This window comes from Nerophis lumbriciformis, linkage group LG05 (assembly GCF_033978685.3).
Source record: "Nerophis lumbriciformis linkage group LG05, RoL_Nlum_v2.1, whole genome shotgun sequence".
Classification (NCBI taxonomy): Eukaryota; Metazoa; Chordata; class Actinopteri; order Syngnathiformes; family Syngnathidae; genus Nerophis; species Nerophis lumbriciformis.
In genome coordinates, this window is record NC_084552.2 from 58,040,333 (window position 1) to 58,060,332 (window position 20,000).

General features: G+C 36.3%; 1 protein-coding gene across 3 annotated transcripts in view; it reads left to right on the plus strand.

The window, feature by feature from the left end:
* The window catches only part of tafa5a (TAFA chemokine like family member 5a), a 552,376-nt gene that overhangs the window by 524,632 nt on the left and 7,744 nt on the right, over positions 1-20,000 (plus strand). For 2 of the 3 annotated variants that reach the window (XR_009815216.2, XR_009815217.2), the window contains exon 4: positions 909-1,082. The exons of the other annotated variant lie outside the window; for it this stretch is intronic. The gene's annotated coding sequence lies outside the window, so the exon portion shown is untranslated. The remainder of the gene's footprint in view (positions 1-908; positions 1,083-20,000) is intronic. 3 annotated transcript variants of the gene reach the window in all.

The following is a 20,000-nucleotide window of genomic DNA, read 5'->3' on the forward strand; positions in this document are numbered from 1 at the left end:
GAACAGGACAGCGGGCGACTGATCTGGTCCTTACGGGCTACCTGGTGCCCGCGGGCACCGCGTTGGTGACCCCTGCCCTAGTATATACAATAATATAAACCAAGTCATTGTATTTCATTTAGGATTATTTCATATCTTCATTTAAATAAAAATATATTTGTATCTTTTTTAGATACAGTCAATAAATAATGTGAACATGTATCATAACATGGAAATCTAAGAGAACGTGTTGTGGATGATTGTGGACTGGGAATGTTTTTAATTTTTTTACACATTTTTATAAAAAAAAAAAAAGTTTTTCCAACGTATTACATTTTAGACGATTTCTCTTCTTAGTTATTATTTCTCCGGCTGTAGAAAAGAGCCGCTCACAGGGCACAGAGGAGGCGACACAGTTGGCGTATCGGTCACGTGACCAAAACAGCTCATGATCGGTCACGTGACTTTCTAAAAGCGGTACGCGCACCGACACAGGGTTTTGCTCTATGAGCTCGACGCATGCGCCGATGCATCGGTGTTGCTGGACCCATCACTAACTAGTAGCTTCATGTCTTTTAGGCACGCTTGCCTTTTTTGTTGTGTTTTTGGTAGTTGAGCTATTTATGTTAATAAATCCAATCCTACCTTTACGCCTTCGTCCGGCGCCGTCTTTTTGCATGTTGAAAGAACAGCCGCGGAGCAAGCTGCGACCACCCCCATCGTGACAACACTTTGATAACCAGCTGGTCCATTTCAACTGGCACCATGATCGCATTACGGCTCCTTTCCCAGGTTTTACACCCACATTTGATATTGTTATTGTAGTACGAGAGCAGAGAGTGATTTAGCACCGCATATAAATAAGAATCCAGACTGGAGACTTTCAAGAGCTTGACCCGCCATACCTCTCCCCTCCTGTCTCCCCTCAGGCCCTATGACGCAACAAGAGTCCCGCTCCACACCCTTGCACTACGGAGAGCATTGACGACCCCCTTGACAGACCGCCAAAAAGCACCACCACCTTCCCACCAATTCCACGTCACAGCCAGTCCATTCCCTGGAAGTCCTCCATCCTGCACCCCGGTCCTCATGGAGGCAGCAAGGTACCAAAGGAGCCCCTCGGGAATACATTTCTATTTCTAAAACCTTAAGGATTCTCGACACTAGTGACAAAAAAAAAAAATGTCAGCTTCCCAAAAACTGCAAAAATACTACTTTATTTTTCCACTTTAAATCAGTCAGCCTTAAAATGTTAATTATATAAGAGTGTATTTTTTTTTTCTGAAATAATTTCCATAAAGTACATAGAATTGAATGCATTAACTCTTGCGATCCATCACTAAAAAAAAATAGTGCATTAATAATGTGTCCTTTTCAAATGTTAGGTTTTCACAGCAAATGTATTTACATTTTTTATTTTATTTTTCTGCAATTTTTCTATTTAGACTGATTGTGCAATTTAGCTGGATTTCATTCAAAACAAACGGTATAATTATTTGTAGAGATGTTCGATAATATCGGCCTGCCGATAAATGCGTTAAAATGTAATATCGGAAATTATCGGTATAGTTTTTTTTATTATCGGTATCATTTTTTTTTTTTAAATTAAAATTTTTTTTTATTAAATCAACAAAGAACACAAGATACACTTACAATTAGTGCACCAACCCAAAAAACCTCCCTCCCCCATTCACACTCATTCACACAAAAGGGTTGTTTCTTTCTGTTATTAATATTCTGGTTCCTACATTATATATCAATATACAGGTAAAAGCCAGTAAATTAGAATATTTTGAAAAACTTGATTTATTTCAGTAATTGCATTCAAAAGGTGTAACTTGTACATTATATTTATTCATTGCACACAGACTGATGCATTCAAATGTTTATTTCATTTAATTTTGATGATTTGAAGTGGCAACAAATGAAAACCCAAAATTCCGTGTGTCACAAAATTAGAATATTACTTAAGGCTAATACAAAAAAGGGATTTTTAGAAATGTTGGCCAACTGAAAAGTATGAAAATGAAAAATATGAGCATGTACAATACTCAATACTTGGTTGGAGCTCCTTTTGCCTCAATTACTGCGTTAATGCGGCGTGGCATGGAGTCGATGAGTTTCTGGCACTGCTCAGGTGTTATGAGAGCCCAGGTTGCTCTGATAGTGGCCTTCAACTCTTCTGTGTTTTTGGGTCTGGCATTCTGCATCTTCCTTTTCACAATACCCCACAGATTTTCTATGGGGCTAAGGTCAGGGGAGTTGGCGGGCCAATTTAGAACAGAAATACCATGGTCCGTAAACCAGGCACGGGTAGATTTTGCGCTGTGTGCAGGCGCCAAGTCCTATTGGAACTTGAAATCTCCATCTCCATAAAGCAGGTCAGCAGCAGGAAGCATGAAGTGCTCTAAAACTTGCTGGTAGACGGCTGCGTTGACCCTGGATCTCAGGAAACAGAGTGGACCGACACCAGCAGATGACATGGCACCCCAAACCATCACTGATGGTGGAAACTTTACACTAGACTTCAGGCAATGTGGATCCTGTGCCTCTCCTGTCTTCCTCCAGACTCTGGGACCTCGATTTCCAAAGGAAATGCAAAATTTGCATGGTTGGGTGATGGTTTGGGGTGCCATGTCATCTGCTGGTGTCGGTCCACTCTGTTTCCTGAGATCCAGGGTCAACGCAGCCGTCTACCAGCAAGTTTTAGAGCACTTCATGCTTCCTGCTGCTGACCTGCTCTATGGAGATGGAGATTTCAAGTTCCAACAGGACTTGGCGCCTGCACACAGCGCAAAATCTACCCGTGCCTGGTTTACGGACCATGGTATTTCTGTTCTAAATTGGCCCGCCAACTCCCCTGACCTTAGCCCCATAGAAAATCTGTGGGGTATTGTGAAAAGGAAGATGCAGAATGCCAGACCCAAAAACGCAGAAGAGTTGAAGGCCACTATCAGAGCAACCTGGGCTCTCATAACACCTGAGCAGTGCCAGAAACTCATCGACTCCATGCCACGCCGCATTAACGCAGTAATTGAGGCAAAAGGAGCTCCAACCAAGTATTGAGTATTGTACATGCTCATATTTTTCATTTTCATACTTTTCAGTTGGCCAACATTTCTAAAAATCCCTTTTTTGTATTAGCCTTAAGTAATATTCTAATTTTGTGACACACGGAATTTTGGATTTTCATTTGTTGCCACTTCAAATCATCAAAATTAAATGAAATAAACATTTGAATGCATCAGTCTGTGTGCAATGAATAAATATAATGTACAAGTTACACCTTTTGAATGCAATTACTGAAATAAATCAAGTTTTTCAAAATATTCTAATTTACTGGCTTTTACCTGTATATCAATACAGTCTGCAAGGGATACAGTCCGTAAGCACACATGATTGTGCGTGCTGCTGGTCCACTAATAGTACTAACCTTTAACAGTTCATTTTACCAATTGTCGTTAATTACTAGTTTCTATGTAACTGTTTTTACATTGTTTTACTTTCTTTTTTTATTCAAGAAAATGTTTTTAATTTATTTATCTTTTATTTTATTTTATTTTTTTTTAAAGTACCTTATCTTCACCATACCTGGTTGTCCAAATTAGGCATAATAATGTGTTAATTCCACGACTGTATATATATCGGTTGATATCTGTATCTGTTGATATCGGTATCGGTAATTAAAGAGTTGGACAATATCGGATATCGTCAAAAAGCCATTATCGGACATCCCTAATTATTTGTACATCTACTTTGTATGTTTTGGCTTATTTGACAGAGACAGTGTACATAATCAGCATTGATGCACCAAAATATCAAAAATTGTTTTTCATCCGGTGTCCCTGGACAGATCTTAAACATGTCCACCTATAAACATCAATAAGTTTATACAGCAAACAAAGCAATTAAAAAAACAAAGGGAAATAGACGTCACTATATGGTGTACCTGAAAATTACTGGAATGCAAATGTTAGCATGCTAAAATGCTAACTGCAACATGCGTCAAGTATCAAACTATTATAACGTGGGATGTGTAGTTGAACAATGTGTTTTAAAATACTAGGATGCAAGCGTTAGCATGCTAAAATGCTAACTGTAACTTGCGTCATGTACCAAAAATATTATACCGCGGGATTTGTACTTGAAAAACATGTTTAGGATGCAAATGTTAGCATGCCAAAATGCAAACTGTAGCATGCGCCAAGTATCAAAATATTATACCGTAGGATTTGTACTTGAAAAACATGTTTAAAATACTAGGACGCAAACGTTAGCATGCTAGAACAATTTCCCTTGTGGATCATTAGTTTGTTTAAGTCTAAGTCTATGTCTTTAGCTAAAATGCTAACTGTATCATGCGTCAAGTATCAAAATATTTTACCGTGGGATGTGTACCTGGAAAAATGTGTTTAAAATACCAGGATGCAAATGTTAGCATGCTAACTGTAAAATGTGTCAAGTATCAAATTATTATAACGTGGGATGTGTACTTGAAAAACATGTTTAAAATACTAGAACGCAAACGTTAGCATGCTAAAATGCTAACTGTATCATGTGTCAAGTATCAAAATATTATACCGTGGGATGTGTCCCTGAAAAATGTGTTTAAAACACTATGATGCAAATGTTAGCATGGTACATTGCTAACTGTAACATGCATCAAAATAGTATACCGTGGGCTATTTACCTAAAGAACGTGCTTAAAATACTAGGATGCAAATGTTAGCATGCGAAAATGCTAACTGTAAGATGCGTCAATTATCAAAATATTTTACCGTCTGTTGTGTACCTGAAAAATGTGTTTAAAATACTAGGATGCAAATGTTAGCATGCTACATTGCTAACTGTAAGATGCATCAATTATCAAAATATTATATTGTGGGATGTGGACCTGAAAAATGTGTTTAAAATACTAGGATGCAAATGTTATCATGCTAACTGTAACATGCGTCAAGTATCAAGATATTATACTGTGGAATGTGTACCTGAAAAATGTGTTAAAAATACTAGGATGCAAATGTTAGCATGGTACATTGCTAACTGTAACATGCATCAAAATATTTTACCGTGGGATGTGTACCCGAAAAATGTGTTTAAAATACTACGATGCAAATGTTAGCATGCTAAAATGCTAACTGTAACATGCGCGAAGTATCAAAATATTTTAGTGTGGGATGTGTACCTTAAAAATGTGTTTAAAACACTAGGATGCAAATGTTAGCATGGTACATTGCTAACTGTAACATGCATCAAAATATTTTACCGGGGGATGTGTACCCGAAAAATTTGTTTAAAATACTACGATGCAAATGTTAGCATGCTAAAATACTAACTGTAAGATGTGTCAATTATCAAAATATTTTACCGTGGGTTGTGTACCTGAACAATGTTATAAAATACTAGAATGCACATTTTAGCATGCTAAAATGCTAACTGTAACATGCATCAAAATATTTTACCGTGGGATGTGTACCTAAAAAAAAATGTGCTTAAAATACTAGGATACAAATGTTAGCATGCGAAAATGCTAACTGTAAGAGGCGTCAATTATCAAAATATTTTACTGTTATTGGACTTACATTGTATCAACCTTTGCCATTAATTGTAGATTATGTCTCTGATTAAATGTAGTTTTGGGTAAATTCTAGATTATAAATCATGCGTCTCACCTGGATAGTAGAAGGTTGTGGACATAAACCAGGAAATTAGTCTACTTGGAGATCCAACTTAGACCTGGAGATGGCGAGAAAGACACACAAAAATGCTCGTTTGCGGCAACTTTTTTTTTGAGGATTATGATTAATTATTCACCTAAATGGGAAGATATAAACATCCCATCAGTGAGAGCAGACATTGTGCAGTAAGTGTTATATTATGTTCATAGTTTGTATTTCTTGTTTAGCACGTAGCAGTACTGCTAAGTGATGCTTAGTGTTTCACAATAGCTGCATCTGTTTAGCACACAGCTTCTAAAACTTGTAGGTCATCCTCCTTATATTCAGGCTCAAAAATATAAGGTTCTGGATCATCATTTGTCCCAAAGTAGTCTTTGTTGTCTTTAATGAAGTCTGCCATTATTAGTATTGTTGAAGGGAAAAGCGAACATTGTGATGTGTCCCTGAAATTAATACGCTGCCATATACGGAGCCAAAATGTCCAGACGCTGATGATAATGTTCCCGTGTTTTTCAGACTATAAACTGCTACTTTTTTTCGTACGCTTTTAAAACGGTGCGGCTAATTCGTAGATTTTTCTTCGCTCACTGCCATGTTTTCGATGTGTGGTATTGTTTGTGCTATGGCGCCATCTTTTGGACGAGTTGTGGGCTGAAAATGTACCGGTACTTCCCGTTTGTATGCCTTAAGCCGGAAGTACAGCCGTCCATAGCGTTCCTGCTCGAAAAGATTCTTCATTCATACCTCCGAGCAACATTTGTAAGTTTTACAATATAACTAAAACAATTCTTACTGACGAAACCGTCCCATCTGTGATGTATGCAGGAGGGTTTTCATGCATATTTGCATATGCTATCGTAGCGTCATTAGCGAATATGCTAACAGGTTTACAAGTGTCAGTAGTATTTTTAACGTATAATAGATTTTTTTTTTTTGTTGTTGTTGTAAATTCACCAAAACATCACCGTGGAGTTTTTGAGTCTGTTTAGCTGATTGGAGAGCTAGTTTCCGCAGCTAGTGGGTCCATGACAATGGCTTCTGTTTTGTTTGATCATCCGTTTTACTACCTTGTGACAGACACTGTTTGGAAACAATTAAGGTATGTAAGTAAACATTTACAGAATTACTTTGTATTGATATATATATGCGGCTTATAGTGCGGTTAATATATATAAAAATTTTCTCCAATAAAAAAAAAAAAAAAATCAATTGATTTTTTTTATTTTTTGTAAATTCACCAAAACATCACCGTGGAGTTTTTGAGTCTGTTTAGCTGATTGGAGAGCTAGTTTCCGCAGCTAGTGGGTCCATGACAATGGCTTCTGTTTTGTTTGATCAGCCGTTTTACTACCTTGTGACAGACACCGTTTGGAAACAATTAAGGTATGTAAGCAAACATTTAAAGAATTACTTTGTATTGGTATATATATATATATGCGGCTTATAGTGCGGTTAATATACATAAAAATTTTCTCCAATAAAAAAAAAAAAAAATCTATTTATTTTTTTTATTTTTTGTAAATTCACCAAAACATCACCGTGGAGTTTTTGAGTCTGTTTAGCTGATTGGAGAGCTAGTTTCCGCAGCTAGTGGGTCCATGACAATGACTTCTGTTTTGTTTGATCAGCCGTTTTACTACCTTGTGACAGACACTGTTTGGAAACAATTAAGGTATGTAAGTAAACATTTACAGAATTACTTTGTATTGATATATATATGCGGCTTATAGTGCGGTTAATATATATAAACATTTTCTCCAATAAAAAAAAAAAAATCAATTTATTTTTTTTATTTTTTGTAAATTCACCAAAACATCACCGTGGAGTTTTTGAGTCTGTTTAGCTGATTGGAGAGCTAGTTTCTGCAGCTAGTGGGTCCATGACAATGGCTTCTGTTTTGTTTGATCAGCCGTTTTACTACCTTGTGACAGACACTGTTTGGAAACAATTAAGGTATGAAAGTAAACATTTACAGAATTACTTTGTATTGATATATATATGCGGCTTATAGTGCGGTTAATATATATAAAAATGTTCTCCAATAAAAATAAAAAAAAATCAATTTTATTTTTTTATTTTTTGTAAATTCACCAAAACATCACCGTGGAGTTTTTGAGTCTGTTTAGCTGATTGGAGAGCTAGTTTCCGCAGCTAGTGGGTCCATGACAATGACTTCTGTTTTGTTTGATCAGCCGTTTTACTACCTTGTGACAGACACTGTTTGGAAACAATTAAGGTATGTAAGTAAACATTTACAGAATTACTTTGTATTGATATATATATGCGGCTTATAGTGCGGTTAATATATATAAAAATGTTCTCCAATAAAATACCGGTAATTATGGTACTGATGAGCCTGTTCATGGCTTCTAAAAATGAACTCCTTCCAGAATCATGAGGTGTATTAAATGTTTTAATTCTGCAAAGAAGTTCTGCTTTTATAAGCCCAAAAAACCCCTCAAATGCAAACAAGAGACGTCATGGACACAAGAATAAAACTGAAACAACAGTCTGCTAGCTTGTTTGAGATGTTCGGATTTTTCTGCTCCGCATTCAGTTCCCAAACGTCAGTTAAGCCGCCCAAAGAGCCACGTGCGCTACAACACAAGACCGCCATCTGTGCGCCTCCCGACTTGTTTACGCTCGTCCGGCCGTCTGCGAGGCGCCAGAACGCTCGCGATATCTCCTACCGCAGGGAAGTCCATTCAAAACTGCAATGCGGTTTTGGCATTCATTAAAAAAGTAAACAAAACACAATAAATTGGCAAAAAAAACTATGAAAAGACATGGTATAAGGTGAAGGAAAAAGTTCAGCTACAGTATAAACTTAAATAGTATGGTTGTTTCAGAAATACGGCCGTAAATCTGTCACAATGACAGCATACGCAGTGATGGTAAATTAGCAATTATCTCTATGGGATTTTGAATGGATGCGGCCACGACGCTCCTAAACTGACCTTATATATTACAAAGGACATGTTAACTCACTGCTGAATAGAAGTTTAGCAGAAACAAAGTATAACTGTATCCTTGTGTATCCAGTGTATCAATTGTCAGGTTCAAACACTGATGACATCTATTAAACAGACAAAGAAGCAGGGAATTAAACAGAGACAGAATTCAATTTAGCTCATTTGAGGAGAAACGTCTGGGCTGTACTCTTTGTACAGTCTCCCACCACGCTCTGACGAAAGATTGTACGCCTCCTCTTTTATTTGGACTTTCCCTGATTACATGGCAACAGCTGTTCCTAAGGGAAGGGGGTCGTAAACAGCCGCTACCTTAGGTCACAAAACAGTTCAAAGAAAAGTTGCCTGGAGGGGAGTCAGGTCCTGCTTCCTCTCCGCTTTGTAGATCTCGGGTCAAGACAAAATCTTCCTGTGGATTACAATACATCAAAGAAAACCGACACATTCATGTCGCTTCCCATCCTACACAGTGCAGTTTTACAAGCCTTTTGCTTGGTAGGATCAAAGACAGCTTTTGTCCTCTTGCTGGGAACTCATGGCAACACATAACTTGGATACAATTATTCTGACATTTATCAACATTCCTCGGAGGGACTACTGCAACGCTCAATTAAACGGAGAACATCCCTAAACTGTGCTAGCACTGTCCCTAATGACTATGTCTCGATATAGTAAACTAAGCCATAAATGGGAAAAATCCGTTGAGTTGACATAACTAAAATATCTAAACGCCATGCCTTGATTTTAAATCCCAAATACACAAGAACGAGCACCAAGAAGTAAGAAAAGAAGGTTTTGCGTAATAGGATCCCAATTTAGGAGGTGTTTTGAGATCAGAACAAATAAAATGCCTTGAAAATAATATAAGAAAAGTCAAATATAATCTCCAATCTTCTTTTAAAAAAACCAAACATTTAGCTATGCTCAATTCTTCAGCTAACAAAAGAACAAAATGTGAAATTAGGTGCCCTGGTTTAAGAGGACATTTTTAAAGGTCAACTAATTGACCTTTAACAATAAACATTATTATAGGACTTAGACACAAAGAACACAACCTTCATGAAGCTGCCTGACAGGATGACTTCTGATAATGACTTTTAAAAAAAGTTTTAATTAAATTCATTTTAGTTACTCCTTACTTTAATGAAAATGTTATTTAATTACTTACAGAATGACTCTTTTATGGCATGTTTTATTTTAGTTTGACTTAGAGATGTCCCGATCCAGGTTTTTGCACTTCCGATCCGATACCGATAAGGTTTTTGCATTTCCGATCCGATACCGACCGATACTGACCGATACTGGCCTATCCGAGCATGTATTAAAGTTTAAAGTTATTTAGCCTACTTAGTTGTCAGAATCATGTTGAAAAGGGTTTTAGTACTCTTGATAACAACTAGCCAGCTGAATTAGGGGAGTTTGAATAATACACAATGGTTGGTAACAAGAAACTGACCTGTTTATTCAAGGATAAACACAAAATAGACAAAATTATACATGACAAACAGAAATGGCATCATTGAACTAGGGCTGGGCGATATGGCCTTTTTTTAATATTGCGATATTTTAAGGCCATATTGCGATACACAATATATATCTCGATATTTTGCCTTAGCCTTGAATGAACACTTGATGCATATAATCACAGCAGTATGATGATTCTGTGTGTTTTGATTGATTGATTGAGACTTTTATTAGTAGGTTGCACAGTGAAGTACATATTCCGTACAATTGACCACTAAATGGTAACACCCCAATAAGTTTTTCAACTTGTTTAAGTCGGGGTCCACTTAAATTGATTCATGATACAGATATATACTATCAGATATATACTATCATCATAATACAGTCATCACACAAGATAATCACATTGAATTATTTACATTATTTATAATCCAGGGTGTGGAGGGGGGCGCCGGATGTAAGTGTCAAAAAGACAGCCAAAAGAGTTTGATATGAGAATAAATCTAAAGTTAAAATATAGGGTAGAAATGCACCCATTTGCAGGAAATGTAGTCTTGATTTTCAACATTTTCTTTCAAGGCTTGCATGTCTACATTAAAACATTCTTCTTCATACTGCATTAATATATGCTACTTTTAAACTTTCATGCAGAGAAGGAAATCACAACTAAAAAAATCACTAATTTTTTCATACGGTGTTGATGTGGAAATGTTTGCCTCAGCATTTTGATGGTGTGGGCGTGTGGCACCGAATGGAGATAAGCGTCTCGACAGACGTTACAATATTTGAACAATGATGACGAAAACTGTTTTCTCTGTCGTGTCCGTGTGTCGAAAATTGCTATGCGCTTATTTTTTTATTTGATTTTGTGCGTGGCATATAATTGCTATGCGCAGTGGACGCTTGAGCAGTTTGCAATTGCACAGGCGCGCACCTTAGAGAGAACGTTGGTCACACGGCTGCGCTAGCATCACAGCTAACGTTAGCCATGCTGCTACCTCTCTGCTGTGAGAGGACGTATACGTATGTGACGTATGGCGTGACAGTATGTGACGTGTGTAAGAAGGTGCGCTTGCTGTCTGTGAGAGGGAGACACAGGAAAGAGTGAGAAGAGCCTGTCGTGTAATGCCAGCAGCTAAAAGCAACTGCGTGAGAATCTACAGACCTGTGGATGTGTTGAAGGTGTGCTGGAAAATGCGGAACGGAAATTAGGGAGCAGCAGAAAAGTTTAATGTATTATTTAAATCGGTGCTTTGGAAAACACGGACTGGAGTTTTTTTTTAAACTGGATCTGGATCGGCATTTTTTCATGCCTTGCCGATACGCAATTTTTGGCAAATATCAGCAGCCGATCCGATCCAAATATCGGATCGGGACATCCCTAGTTTGACTCCCTTAGTACTGTTTTCAGCACCCCTGGGTTTGTGTTTTAGTTGCCGTGGGGGCTGATTATTTTCACCTGCCTCTGATCACCTGCTCCCGGGCACTAATCAGAGAGCTATTTAATCCTGCTTTTCGCCACACTCAGTCTGGCTGTCTTGTTTGCGCTACACAGCAAGTTAGGTGGGTATACTATTTGATTCCTGATTCAATGCTAAGTCTTCCTGTTAGCTATTCCCTTAGCTTTGGCACACTTTTCTTATGTTTGTTTGCATTTTCCTGTATTTTTGGATTTTGACTGATTTATGGTAAATAAATCATTGTCTTACCTGCACTTTGCCTCCGGAGTTCCGTCTGCATCCTGCGAAAACGATCCGTGCAATAAGATGCGAATCCGACGCGACACTTTAATAAATGTATATTCCTAACTTGGGAAAATATTTAATGCTTTACTTAAAAATTCAGTCTGAGTCTCTCAGGCATTTTAGCTTGAGCTGTTTTTGTTAACTTGTTTGTCGGCAGCTCTTTTGAATCCTGCACTGGTTTGTGTTACCTCTGCTTTATAAAAAGGTTGAACGTGCTTCCATGGCTGTGTTCTTGTCAACAAACGGGGTATTATTTGGATGGCAAGTTTGTCACTTCAGTCATTGATTGGTTGTTCACTATTCCCTCCAACCATCATAGCACAGTGCAGTATATGTCAAGTTTCAAGGTGTTGGGAAAAAAAAGTCTTATGCAGGACTAGTTCCTCCAACTAAGACTTTGCTTCTTCCGTGTTGGAAGACTGAGTGTGTGAGCTAGGAGAGCGCACGCACACAGAGGGATCATTGACACTTAGGCGTCAATCACTTGTTCATTTGGTTATAGTTTAAGTTTATTTCAAACAGACTTTGCTAATTAAAGGGCGAAAATTTGTATTTGCACGTGTGCTACTTTTTTTTCCAGTGGGATTTTTACCTGAAAATAGTGTTTAAAATATTAGGATGCAAATGTTAGCATGCTAAAATGCTAACTGTAACATGTGTCAAGTATCAAACTATTATGCCGTGGGATGTGTACCTGGAAAAATGTGTTTCAAATACAAGGATGCAAATGTTAGCATGCTAAAATGCTAACTGTAACATGCATCAAGTATCACAATATTATACCGTGGGATGTGAACCTGAAAAATGTGTTTAAAATACTAGGATGCAAATGTTAGCATGCTAAAATGCTAACTGTAACATGCATCAAGTATCACAATATTATACCGTGGGATGTGTACCTAGAAAATGTGTTTAAAATACTAGGATGCAAATGTTAGCATGCTAACTGTAACATGGGTCAAGTATGAAAATATTATACTTTAGCGTCAATCACTTGTCCATTTGGTTATAGTTTAAGTTTATTTCAAACAGACATTATTTTGCTAATTAAAGGGCGAAAATTTGTATTTGCACGTGTTCTACTTTTTTTCCAGTGGGATTTGTACCTAAAAAATGTGTTTAAAATATTAGGATGCAAATGTTAGCATGCTAACTGTAACATGCATCAAGTATCACAATATTATACCGTGGGATGTGTACCTGAAAAATGTGTTTAAAATACTAGGATGCTAATGTTAGCATGCTAAAATGCTAACTGTAACATGCATCAAGTATCACAATATTATACCGTGGGATGTGTACCTAGAAAATTTGTTTAAAATACTAGGATGAAAATGTTAGCATGCTAACTGTAACATGCATCAAGTATCACAATATTATACCATGGGATGTGTACCTAGAAAATGTGTTTAAAATACTAGGATGCAAATGTTAGCATGCTAAAATGCTAACTGTAACATGGGTCAAGTATGAAAATATTATACTTTAGCATCAATCACTTGTCCATTTGGTTATAGTTTAAGTTTATTTCAAACAGACATTACTTTGCTAATTAAAGCGCGAAAATTTGTATTTGCACGTGTTCTACTTTTTTTCCAGTGGGATTTGTACCTAAAAAATGTGTTTAAAATATTAGGATGAAAATGTTAGCATGCTAACTGTAACATGTGTCAAGTATCAAACTATTATGCCGTGGGATGTGTACCTGGAAAAATGTGTTTCAAATACAAGGATGCAAATGTTAGCATGCTAAAATGCTAACTGTAACATGCATCAAGTATCACAATATTATACCGTGGGATGTGAACCTGAAAAATGTGTTTAAAATACTAGGATGCAAATGTTAGCATGCTAAAATGCTAACTGTAACATGCATCAAGTATCACAATATTATACCGTGGGATGTGTACCTAGAAAATGTGTTTAAAATACTAGGATGCAAATGTTAGCATGCTAACTGTAACATGGGTCAAGTATGAAAATATTATACTTTAGCGTCAATCACTTGTCCATTTGGTTATAGTTTAAGTTTATTTCAAACAGACATTATTTTGCTAATTAAAGGGCGAAAATTTGTATTTGCACGTGTTCTACTTTTTTTCCAGTGGGATTTGTACCTAAAAAATGTGTTTAAAATATTAGGATGCAAATGTTAGCATGCTAACTGTAACATGCATCAAGTATCACAATATTATACCGTGGGATGTGTACCTGAAAAATGTGTTTAAAATACTAGGATGCTAATGTTAGCATGCTAAAATGCTAACTGTAACATGCATCAAGTATCACAATATTATACCGTGGGATGTGTACCTAGAAAATTTGTTTAAAATACTAGGATGAAAATGTTAGCATGCTAACTGTAACATGCATCAAGTATCACAATATTATACCATGGGATGTGTACCTAGAAAATGTGTTTAAAATACTAGGATGCAAATGTTAGCATGCTAAAATGCTAACTGTAACATGGGTCAAGTATGAAAATATTATACTTTAGCATCAATCACTTGTCCATTTGGTTATAGTTTAAGTTTATTTCAAACAGACATTACTTTGCTAATTAAAGCGCGAAAATTTGTATTTGCACGTGTTCTACTTTTTTTCCAGTGGGATTTGTACCTAAAAAATGTGTTTAAAATATTAGGATGAAAATGTTAGCATGCTAACTGTAACATGTGTCAAGTATCAAAATATTATGCCGTGGGATGTGTACCTGAAAAATGTGTTTAAAATACTAGGATGCAAATGTTAGCATGCTAAAATGCTAACTGTAACATGCATCAAGTATCACACTATTATACCGTGGGATGTGTACCTGGAAAAATGTGTTTAAAATACTAGGATGAAAATGTTAGCATGCTAAAATGCTAACTGTAACATGGATCAAGTATGAAAATATTATACTTTAGCGGCAATCACTTGTCTATTTGGTTATAGTTTAAGTTTATTTCAAACAGACATTACTTTGCTAATTAAAGGGCGAAAATTTGTATTTGCACGTGTGCTACTTTTTTTTCCAGTGGGATTTGTACCTAAAAAATGTGTTTAAAATATTAGGATGCAAATGTTAGCATGCTAACTGTAACATGTCAAGTATCAAAATATTATACCGTGGGATGTGTACCTGAAAAATGTGTTTAAAATACTAGGATGCAAATGTTAGCATGCTAACTGTAACATGCATCAAGTATCACAATATTATAACGTGGGATGTGTACCTGAAAAATGTGTTTAAAATACTGGGATGCAAATGTTAGCATGCTAAAATGCTAACTGTAACATGGGTCAAGTATGAAAATATTATACTTTAGCGTCAATCACTTGTCCATTTGGTTATAGTTTAAGTTTATTTCAAACAGACTTTACTTTGCTAATTAAAGGGCGAAAATTTGTATTTGCACGTGTGCTACTTTTTTTCCCAGTGGGATTTGTACCAAAAAAAATGTGTTTAAAATATTAGGATGCAAATGTTAGCATGCTAAAATGCTAACTGTAACATGTGTCAAGTATCAAAATATTATGCCGTGGGATGTGTACCTAGAAAATGTGTTTAAAATACTAGAATGCAAATGTTAGCATGCTAAAATGCTAACTGTAACATGGGTCAAGTATGAAAATATTATACTTTAGCATCAATCACTTGTCCATTTGGTTATAGTTTAAGTTTATTTCAAACACACATTACTTTGCTAATTAAAGGGCGAAAATTTGTATTTGCACGTGTGCTACTTTTTTTCCAGTGGGATTTGTACCTAAAAATGTGTTTAAAATATTAGGATGCAAATGTTAGCATGCTAACTGTAACATGCATCAAGTATCACAATATTATACCGTGGAATGTGTACCTGAAAAATGTGTTTAAAATACTAGGATGCAAATGTTAGCATGCTAAAATGCTAACTGTAACATGCATCAAGTATCACAATATTATACCGTGGGATGTGTACCTAGAAAATGTGTTTAAAATACTAGGATGAAAATGTTAGCATGCTAAAATGCTAACTGTAACATTGATCAAGTATGAAAATATTATACTTTAGCGTCAATCACTTGTCTATTTGGTTATAGTTTAAGTTTATTTCAAACAGACATTACTTTGCTAATTAAAGGGCGAAAATTTGTATTTGCACGTGTGCTCCTTTTTTTTCCAGTGGGATGTGTACCTAAAAAAATGTTTAAAATATTAGGATGCAAATGTTAGCATGCTAAAATGCTAACTGTAACATGTGTCAAGTATCAAAATATTATGCCGTGGGATGTGTACCTGAAAAATGTGTTTAAAATACTAGGATGCAAATGTTAGCATGCTAACTGTAACATGCATCAAGTATCACAATATTATACCGTGGGATGTGTACCTAGAAAATGTGTTTAAAATACTTGGATGAAAATGTTAGCATGCTAACTAACATGCTTCAAGTATCAAGTTATTATACTGTGGGATGTGTACCTGGAAAAATGTTTTAAAATACAAGGATGCAAATGTTAGCATGCTAACTGTAACATGGGTCAAGTATGAAAATATTATACTTTAGCGTCAATCACTTGTCCATTTGGTTATAGTTTAAGTTTATTTCAAACATGCTAAACAGACTTTACTTTGATCAAATTTATTTTAGGAGCAAAATGCTAATTCCAGGGTGAAAAGTTGTATTCGCACGTGTGCTACTTTCTTTTCCCCCAATGCAAGCACAACCTATTTTTAGTCGCAAATGCGAGTAAAAGGCTCCCACTATAGAGCCCTGACAGGGCAGTAAAAGGGATTAGGACCGAGTCGTAAAAGTGCCCGATGTCGTTGAGCTTCAGAAAAGCAGCGTCTTCTGCCAGTCAATATTGCTGGCATTTAAGTGCCGTTTTATGGTTTGCTTCTAAGGGAAAATCTGATCCTTTTTTTTTTCATTAGCGACAGTACATTTTCAGCTAAAAATAGACGTCATATAGACCGCCGATTACGGGGCTTGGAAATCCAATTTGAACCCGGCCCCCCATAAAGAACGCCAATGACAACATGAGCAACAAGGCGGAGATAAATGAGGTTTTTCCTGTGGTTATGACAGTAAGACTAACAATATATGTTCTATGTTCTATAGCTACCTCTGGACAATCATAGCATGCTTGCTGCTGCAAATAAATTATACCACACACACATGTACTGCATTCATCCACATACTTTATGATTATATGCATGGCGAAATATCGGTTTTGTTGTTTGGGTCTTAAAAATGTTTAGGAAATGCAAACAGTATTTTATAAATTTCCAGAGAAACCAGTTGATCCTTGTATAGCGTGTTTATTTGTTATGCACAAAAAAGCGCTGGAATTCGTAGAAAACGTACGTGCTTTCATATCGTCTGCTTTTTAAAAACTGTTGCAAAGTATTGAGTTTTCATCGCAAAAATGGTCTTTGTGATGCAGATTTTTACTTGTTTTTTTTATTGCAGGATTTTAGCCTGTTCTGCCCGGCACCTATTCTAAAAAAATATATACTTGTAAATATTATAGGTTAAAAAAAACTATTTTTGAAGTACTCGCATTTCTTATTTCGTAACAATTCTTAATCGGTTCCAAAAAATGTTTTAATTCTTTTAAATCTGTCCTGTTACCTTTTATAAAATGTTTGAGTAGAATTGTATTAAACAAAAGCAGTAATATAGACATTTATCAGAGCTGTTAATCTATTTTATGGAGGAATGTAGTTAATCATAGAACTGGTGTCCAATGTTATCAAAAAGGCATTGATTTGGAATCAAGAATAGTTTTGAATCGAATCGTGCCCAAAGATTCACAGCCCTAGTAAGTACTGGGTTTTAATGGTAATTGTTATTTTATTTTCATTTTTTTCCAATTTTGTAGGTGCAAATGTGTAACAATTATTTTAATTTTAACTGTGCAAATTATTAAAATTGCATTGTAGCATTTTAGCCTGATCATGCAATTTCATAGGATTTAATCCAAAACAAACAAACTGTAATTATTTGTAGGGATGTCCGATAATGGCTTTTTGCCGATATTCCGATATTGTCAAACTCTTTAATTACCGATACCAACCGATACTGCTATCAACAGATATATACAGTCGTGGAATTAACACATTATTATGCCTAATTTGGACAACCAGGTATGGTGAAGATAAGGTACTTTAAATTTTTTTTAATAAAATAAAATAAATTTAAAACATTTTCTTGAATAAAAAAACAATATAAAACAGTTACCGTATTTTTCGGAGTATAAGTCGCACCGGAGTATAAGTCCCACCTGCCGAAAACGCATAATAAAGAAGGAAAAAAACATGTAAATCGCACTGGAGCCCGGCCAAACTATGAAAAAAAAACTGCGACTTATAGTCCAAAAAATACGGTACATACAAACTAGTAATGACAATTAGTAAAATTAACTGTTAAAGGTTAGTACTATTAGTGGACCAATCATGTGTGCTTACGGACTGTATCCCTTGCAGACTGTATTGATATATATTGATATATAATGTAGGAACCACAATATTAATAACAGAAAGAAACAACCCTTTTGTGTGAATGAGTGTAAATGGGGGAGGGAGTTTTTTTGGGTTGGTGCACTAATTGTAAGTGTATCTTGTGTTTTTTTTTATAATGATTTAATTAAAAAATAAAATAAAAAATAAAAACGATACCGATTAATTTCCGATATTACATTTTAACGCATTTATCGGCCGATAATATCGGCAGGCCAATATTATCGGACATCTCTAATTATTTGTATTTATTTTTTATTTCATTGGTTTTGTTTGACACAGACATCAACATTACTGCAATTGATGCTTCAGAATTAGCCAAAAGGTTTTTTTAATTATTATTATTATTATTATTATTATTATTATTATTATTATTATTTGTTGTCCCTAGACAGATCTTAAAAATGTGTACCTAAAAACAGCAAAAACAAAATATACAGCAAACGAGTCAAATCAAATAGGAGTGAAGTACATGTGAGTATAAAAAAATTACAGAAACACTAGACAGGTGCAATTTTTAAATGTTAGATATAAAACGTGTAGAGGCTTAGAGGGAGGATCATGCTATTTCTTTGAATGATGACATGGATGATGAGCCGGTTTTACAAGATTTTTTTTTATTTATTTTTTTTTAAATGTGTCCGTGGGACACATTTTCAAGCGTTAACCGGTCCGCAGTTACAAAAAGGTTGGGGACCACTGCCTTAAGGGGCCCTCGATTTTGACCGTGAAGTGCGTTGTTTTGTCCCCCACCGTGCCGAGCGGGTTGCCGGTGTGAGAGGCGAGCGTGCTGACTGCCGAGCTAAAAGCCAAGCTGTTTGCTGGTGGTATTTTTGCACGGTTTCCGTTCTGCGGACTAGCAGCATAAATCCAACGCAACACATTGACATATTTCACGTGTTGTGTTTGTCATTTCCAGCCGTGCGTCCACTGAGGCGTTTAGCGCGGGTCAGTGTGCGCTGACATTTTGAAGGGAGTCATTCAGAGTACACGCGCAGAGGAAAATGTCACGGCCGTGGACAAACTCGACGTTTCGGAGGAATTTGCTCTGAGTCCCGGCAGGACGGCGACTTTTTTTCCCTGCCTCGTGAAAACGCTGGACAGATGTGAGCACGCACCTTTACAATGCAGCATGTGATGAATGATGCTCAACACCTGCTGTGTGTTATTTACATCATGACCCCATCACTTCAACTTCTTCTCCTCCCTCTTTTCATGTCGGCATAAGAACCTTCCGCCCGCTCTCCTAAGATATAAAATGGAGTAATATGGCAGTTTCCTGATAAAGCCCAGGTAATAATCACCTGGGGCCTCGCTATTTTATTCATAGGGCAAATTCATCCCATATTCATCTGACATTGGTTCCTCTTTTAATGGCAGACTTGCATTTTCCTCCAGATGAGATTTGTGTGTGAGGGAGATTTATGGGATGCTGTTTGCCGTGTGTGTGTGTGTGTGTGTGTGTGTGTGTGTGTGTGTGTGTGTGTGTGTGTGTGTGTGTGTGTGTGTGTGTGTGTGTGTGTGTGTGTGTGTGTGTGTGTGTTCTGGCAACGCTTACTTAATAGGGACATCGCTCTGTTTACACAGTCACCTTAAGGGGACCTTTGACGGTATGGGAACAAAAAAAAAAGGTCCCCTAAAGCAGGGCCACACAAGAAATAAAAAATAATAA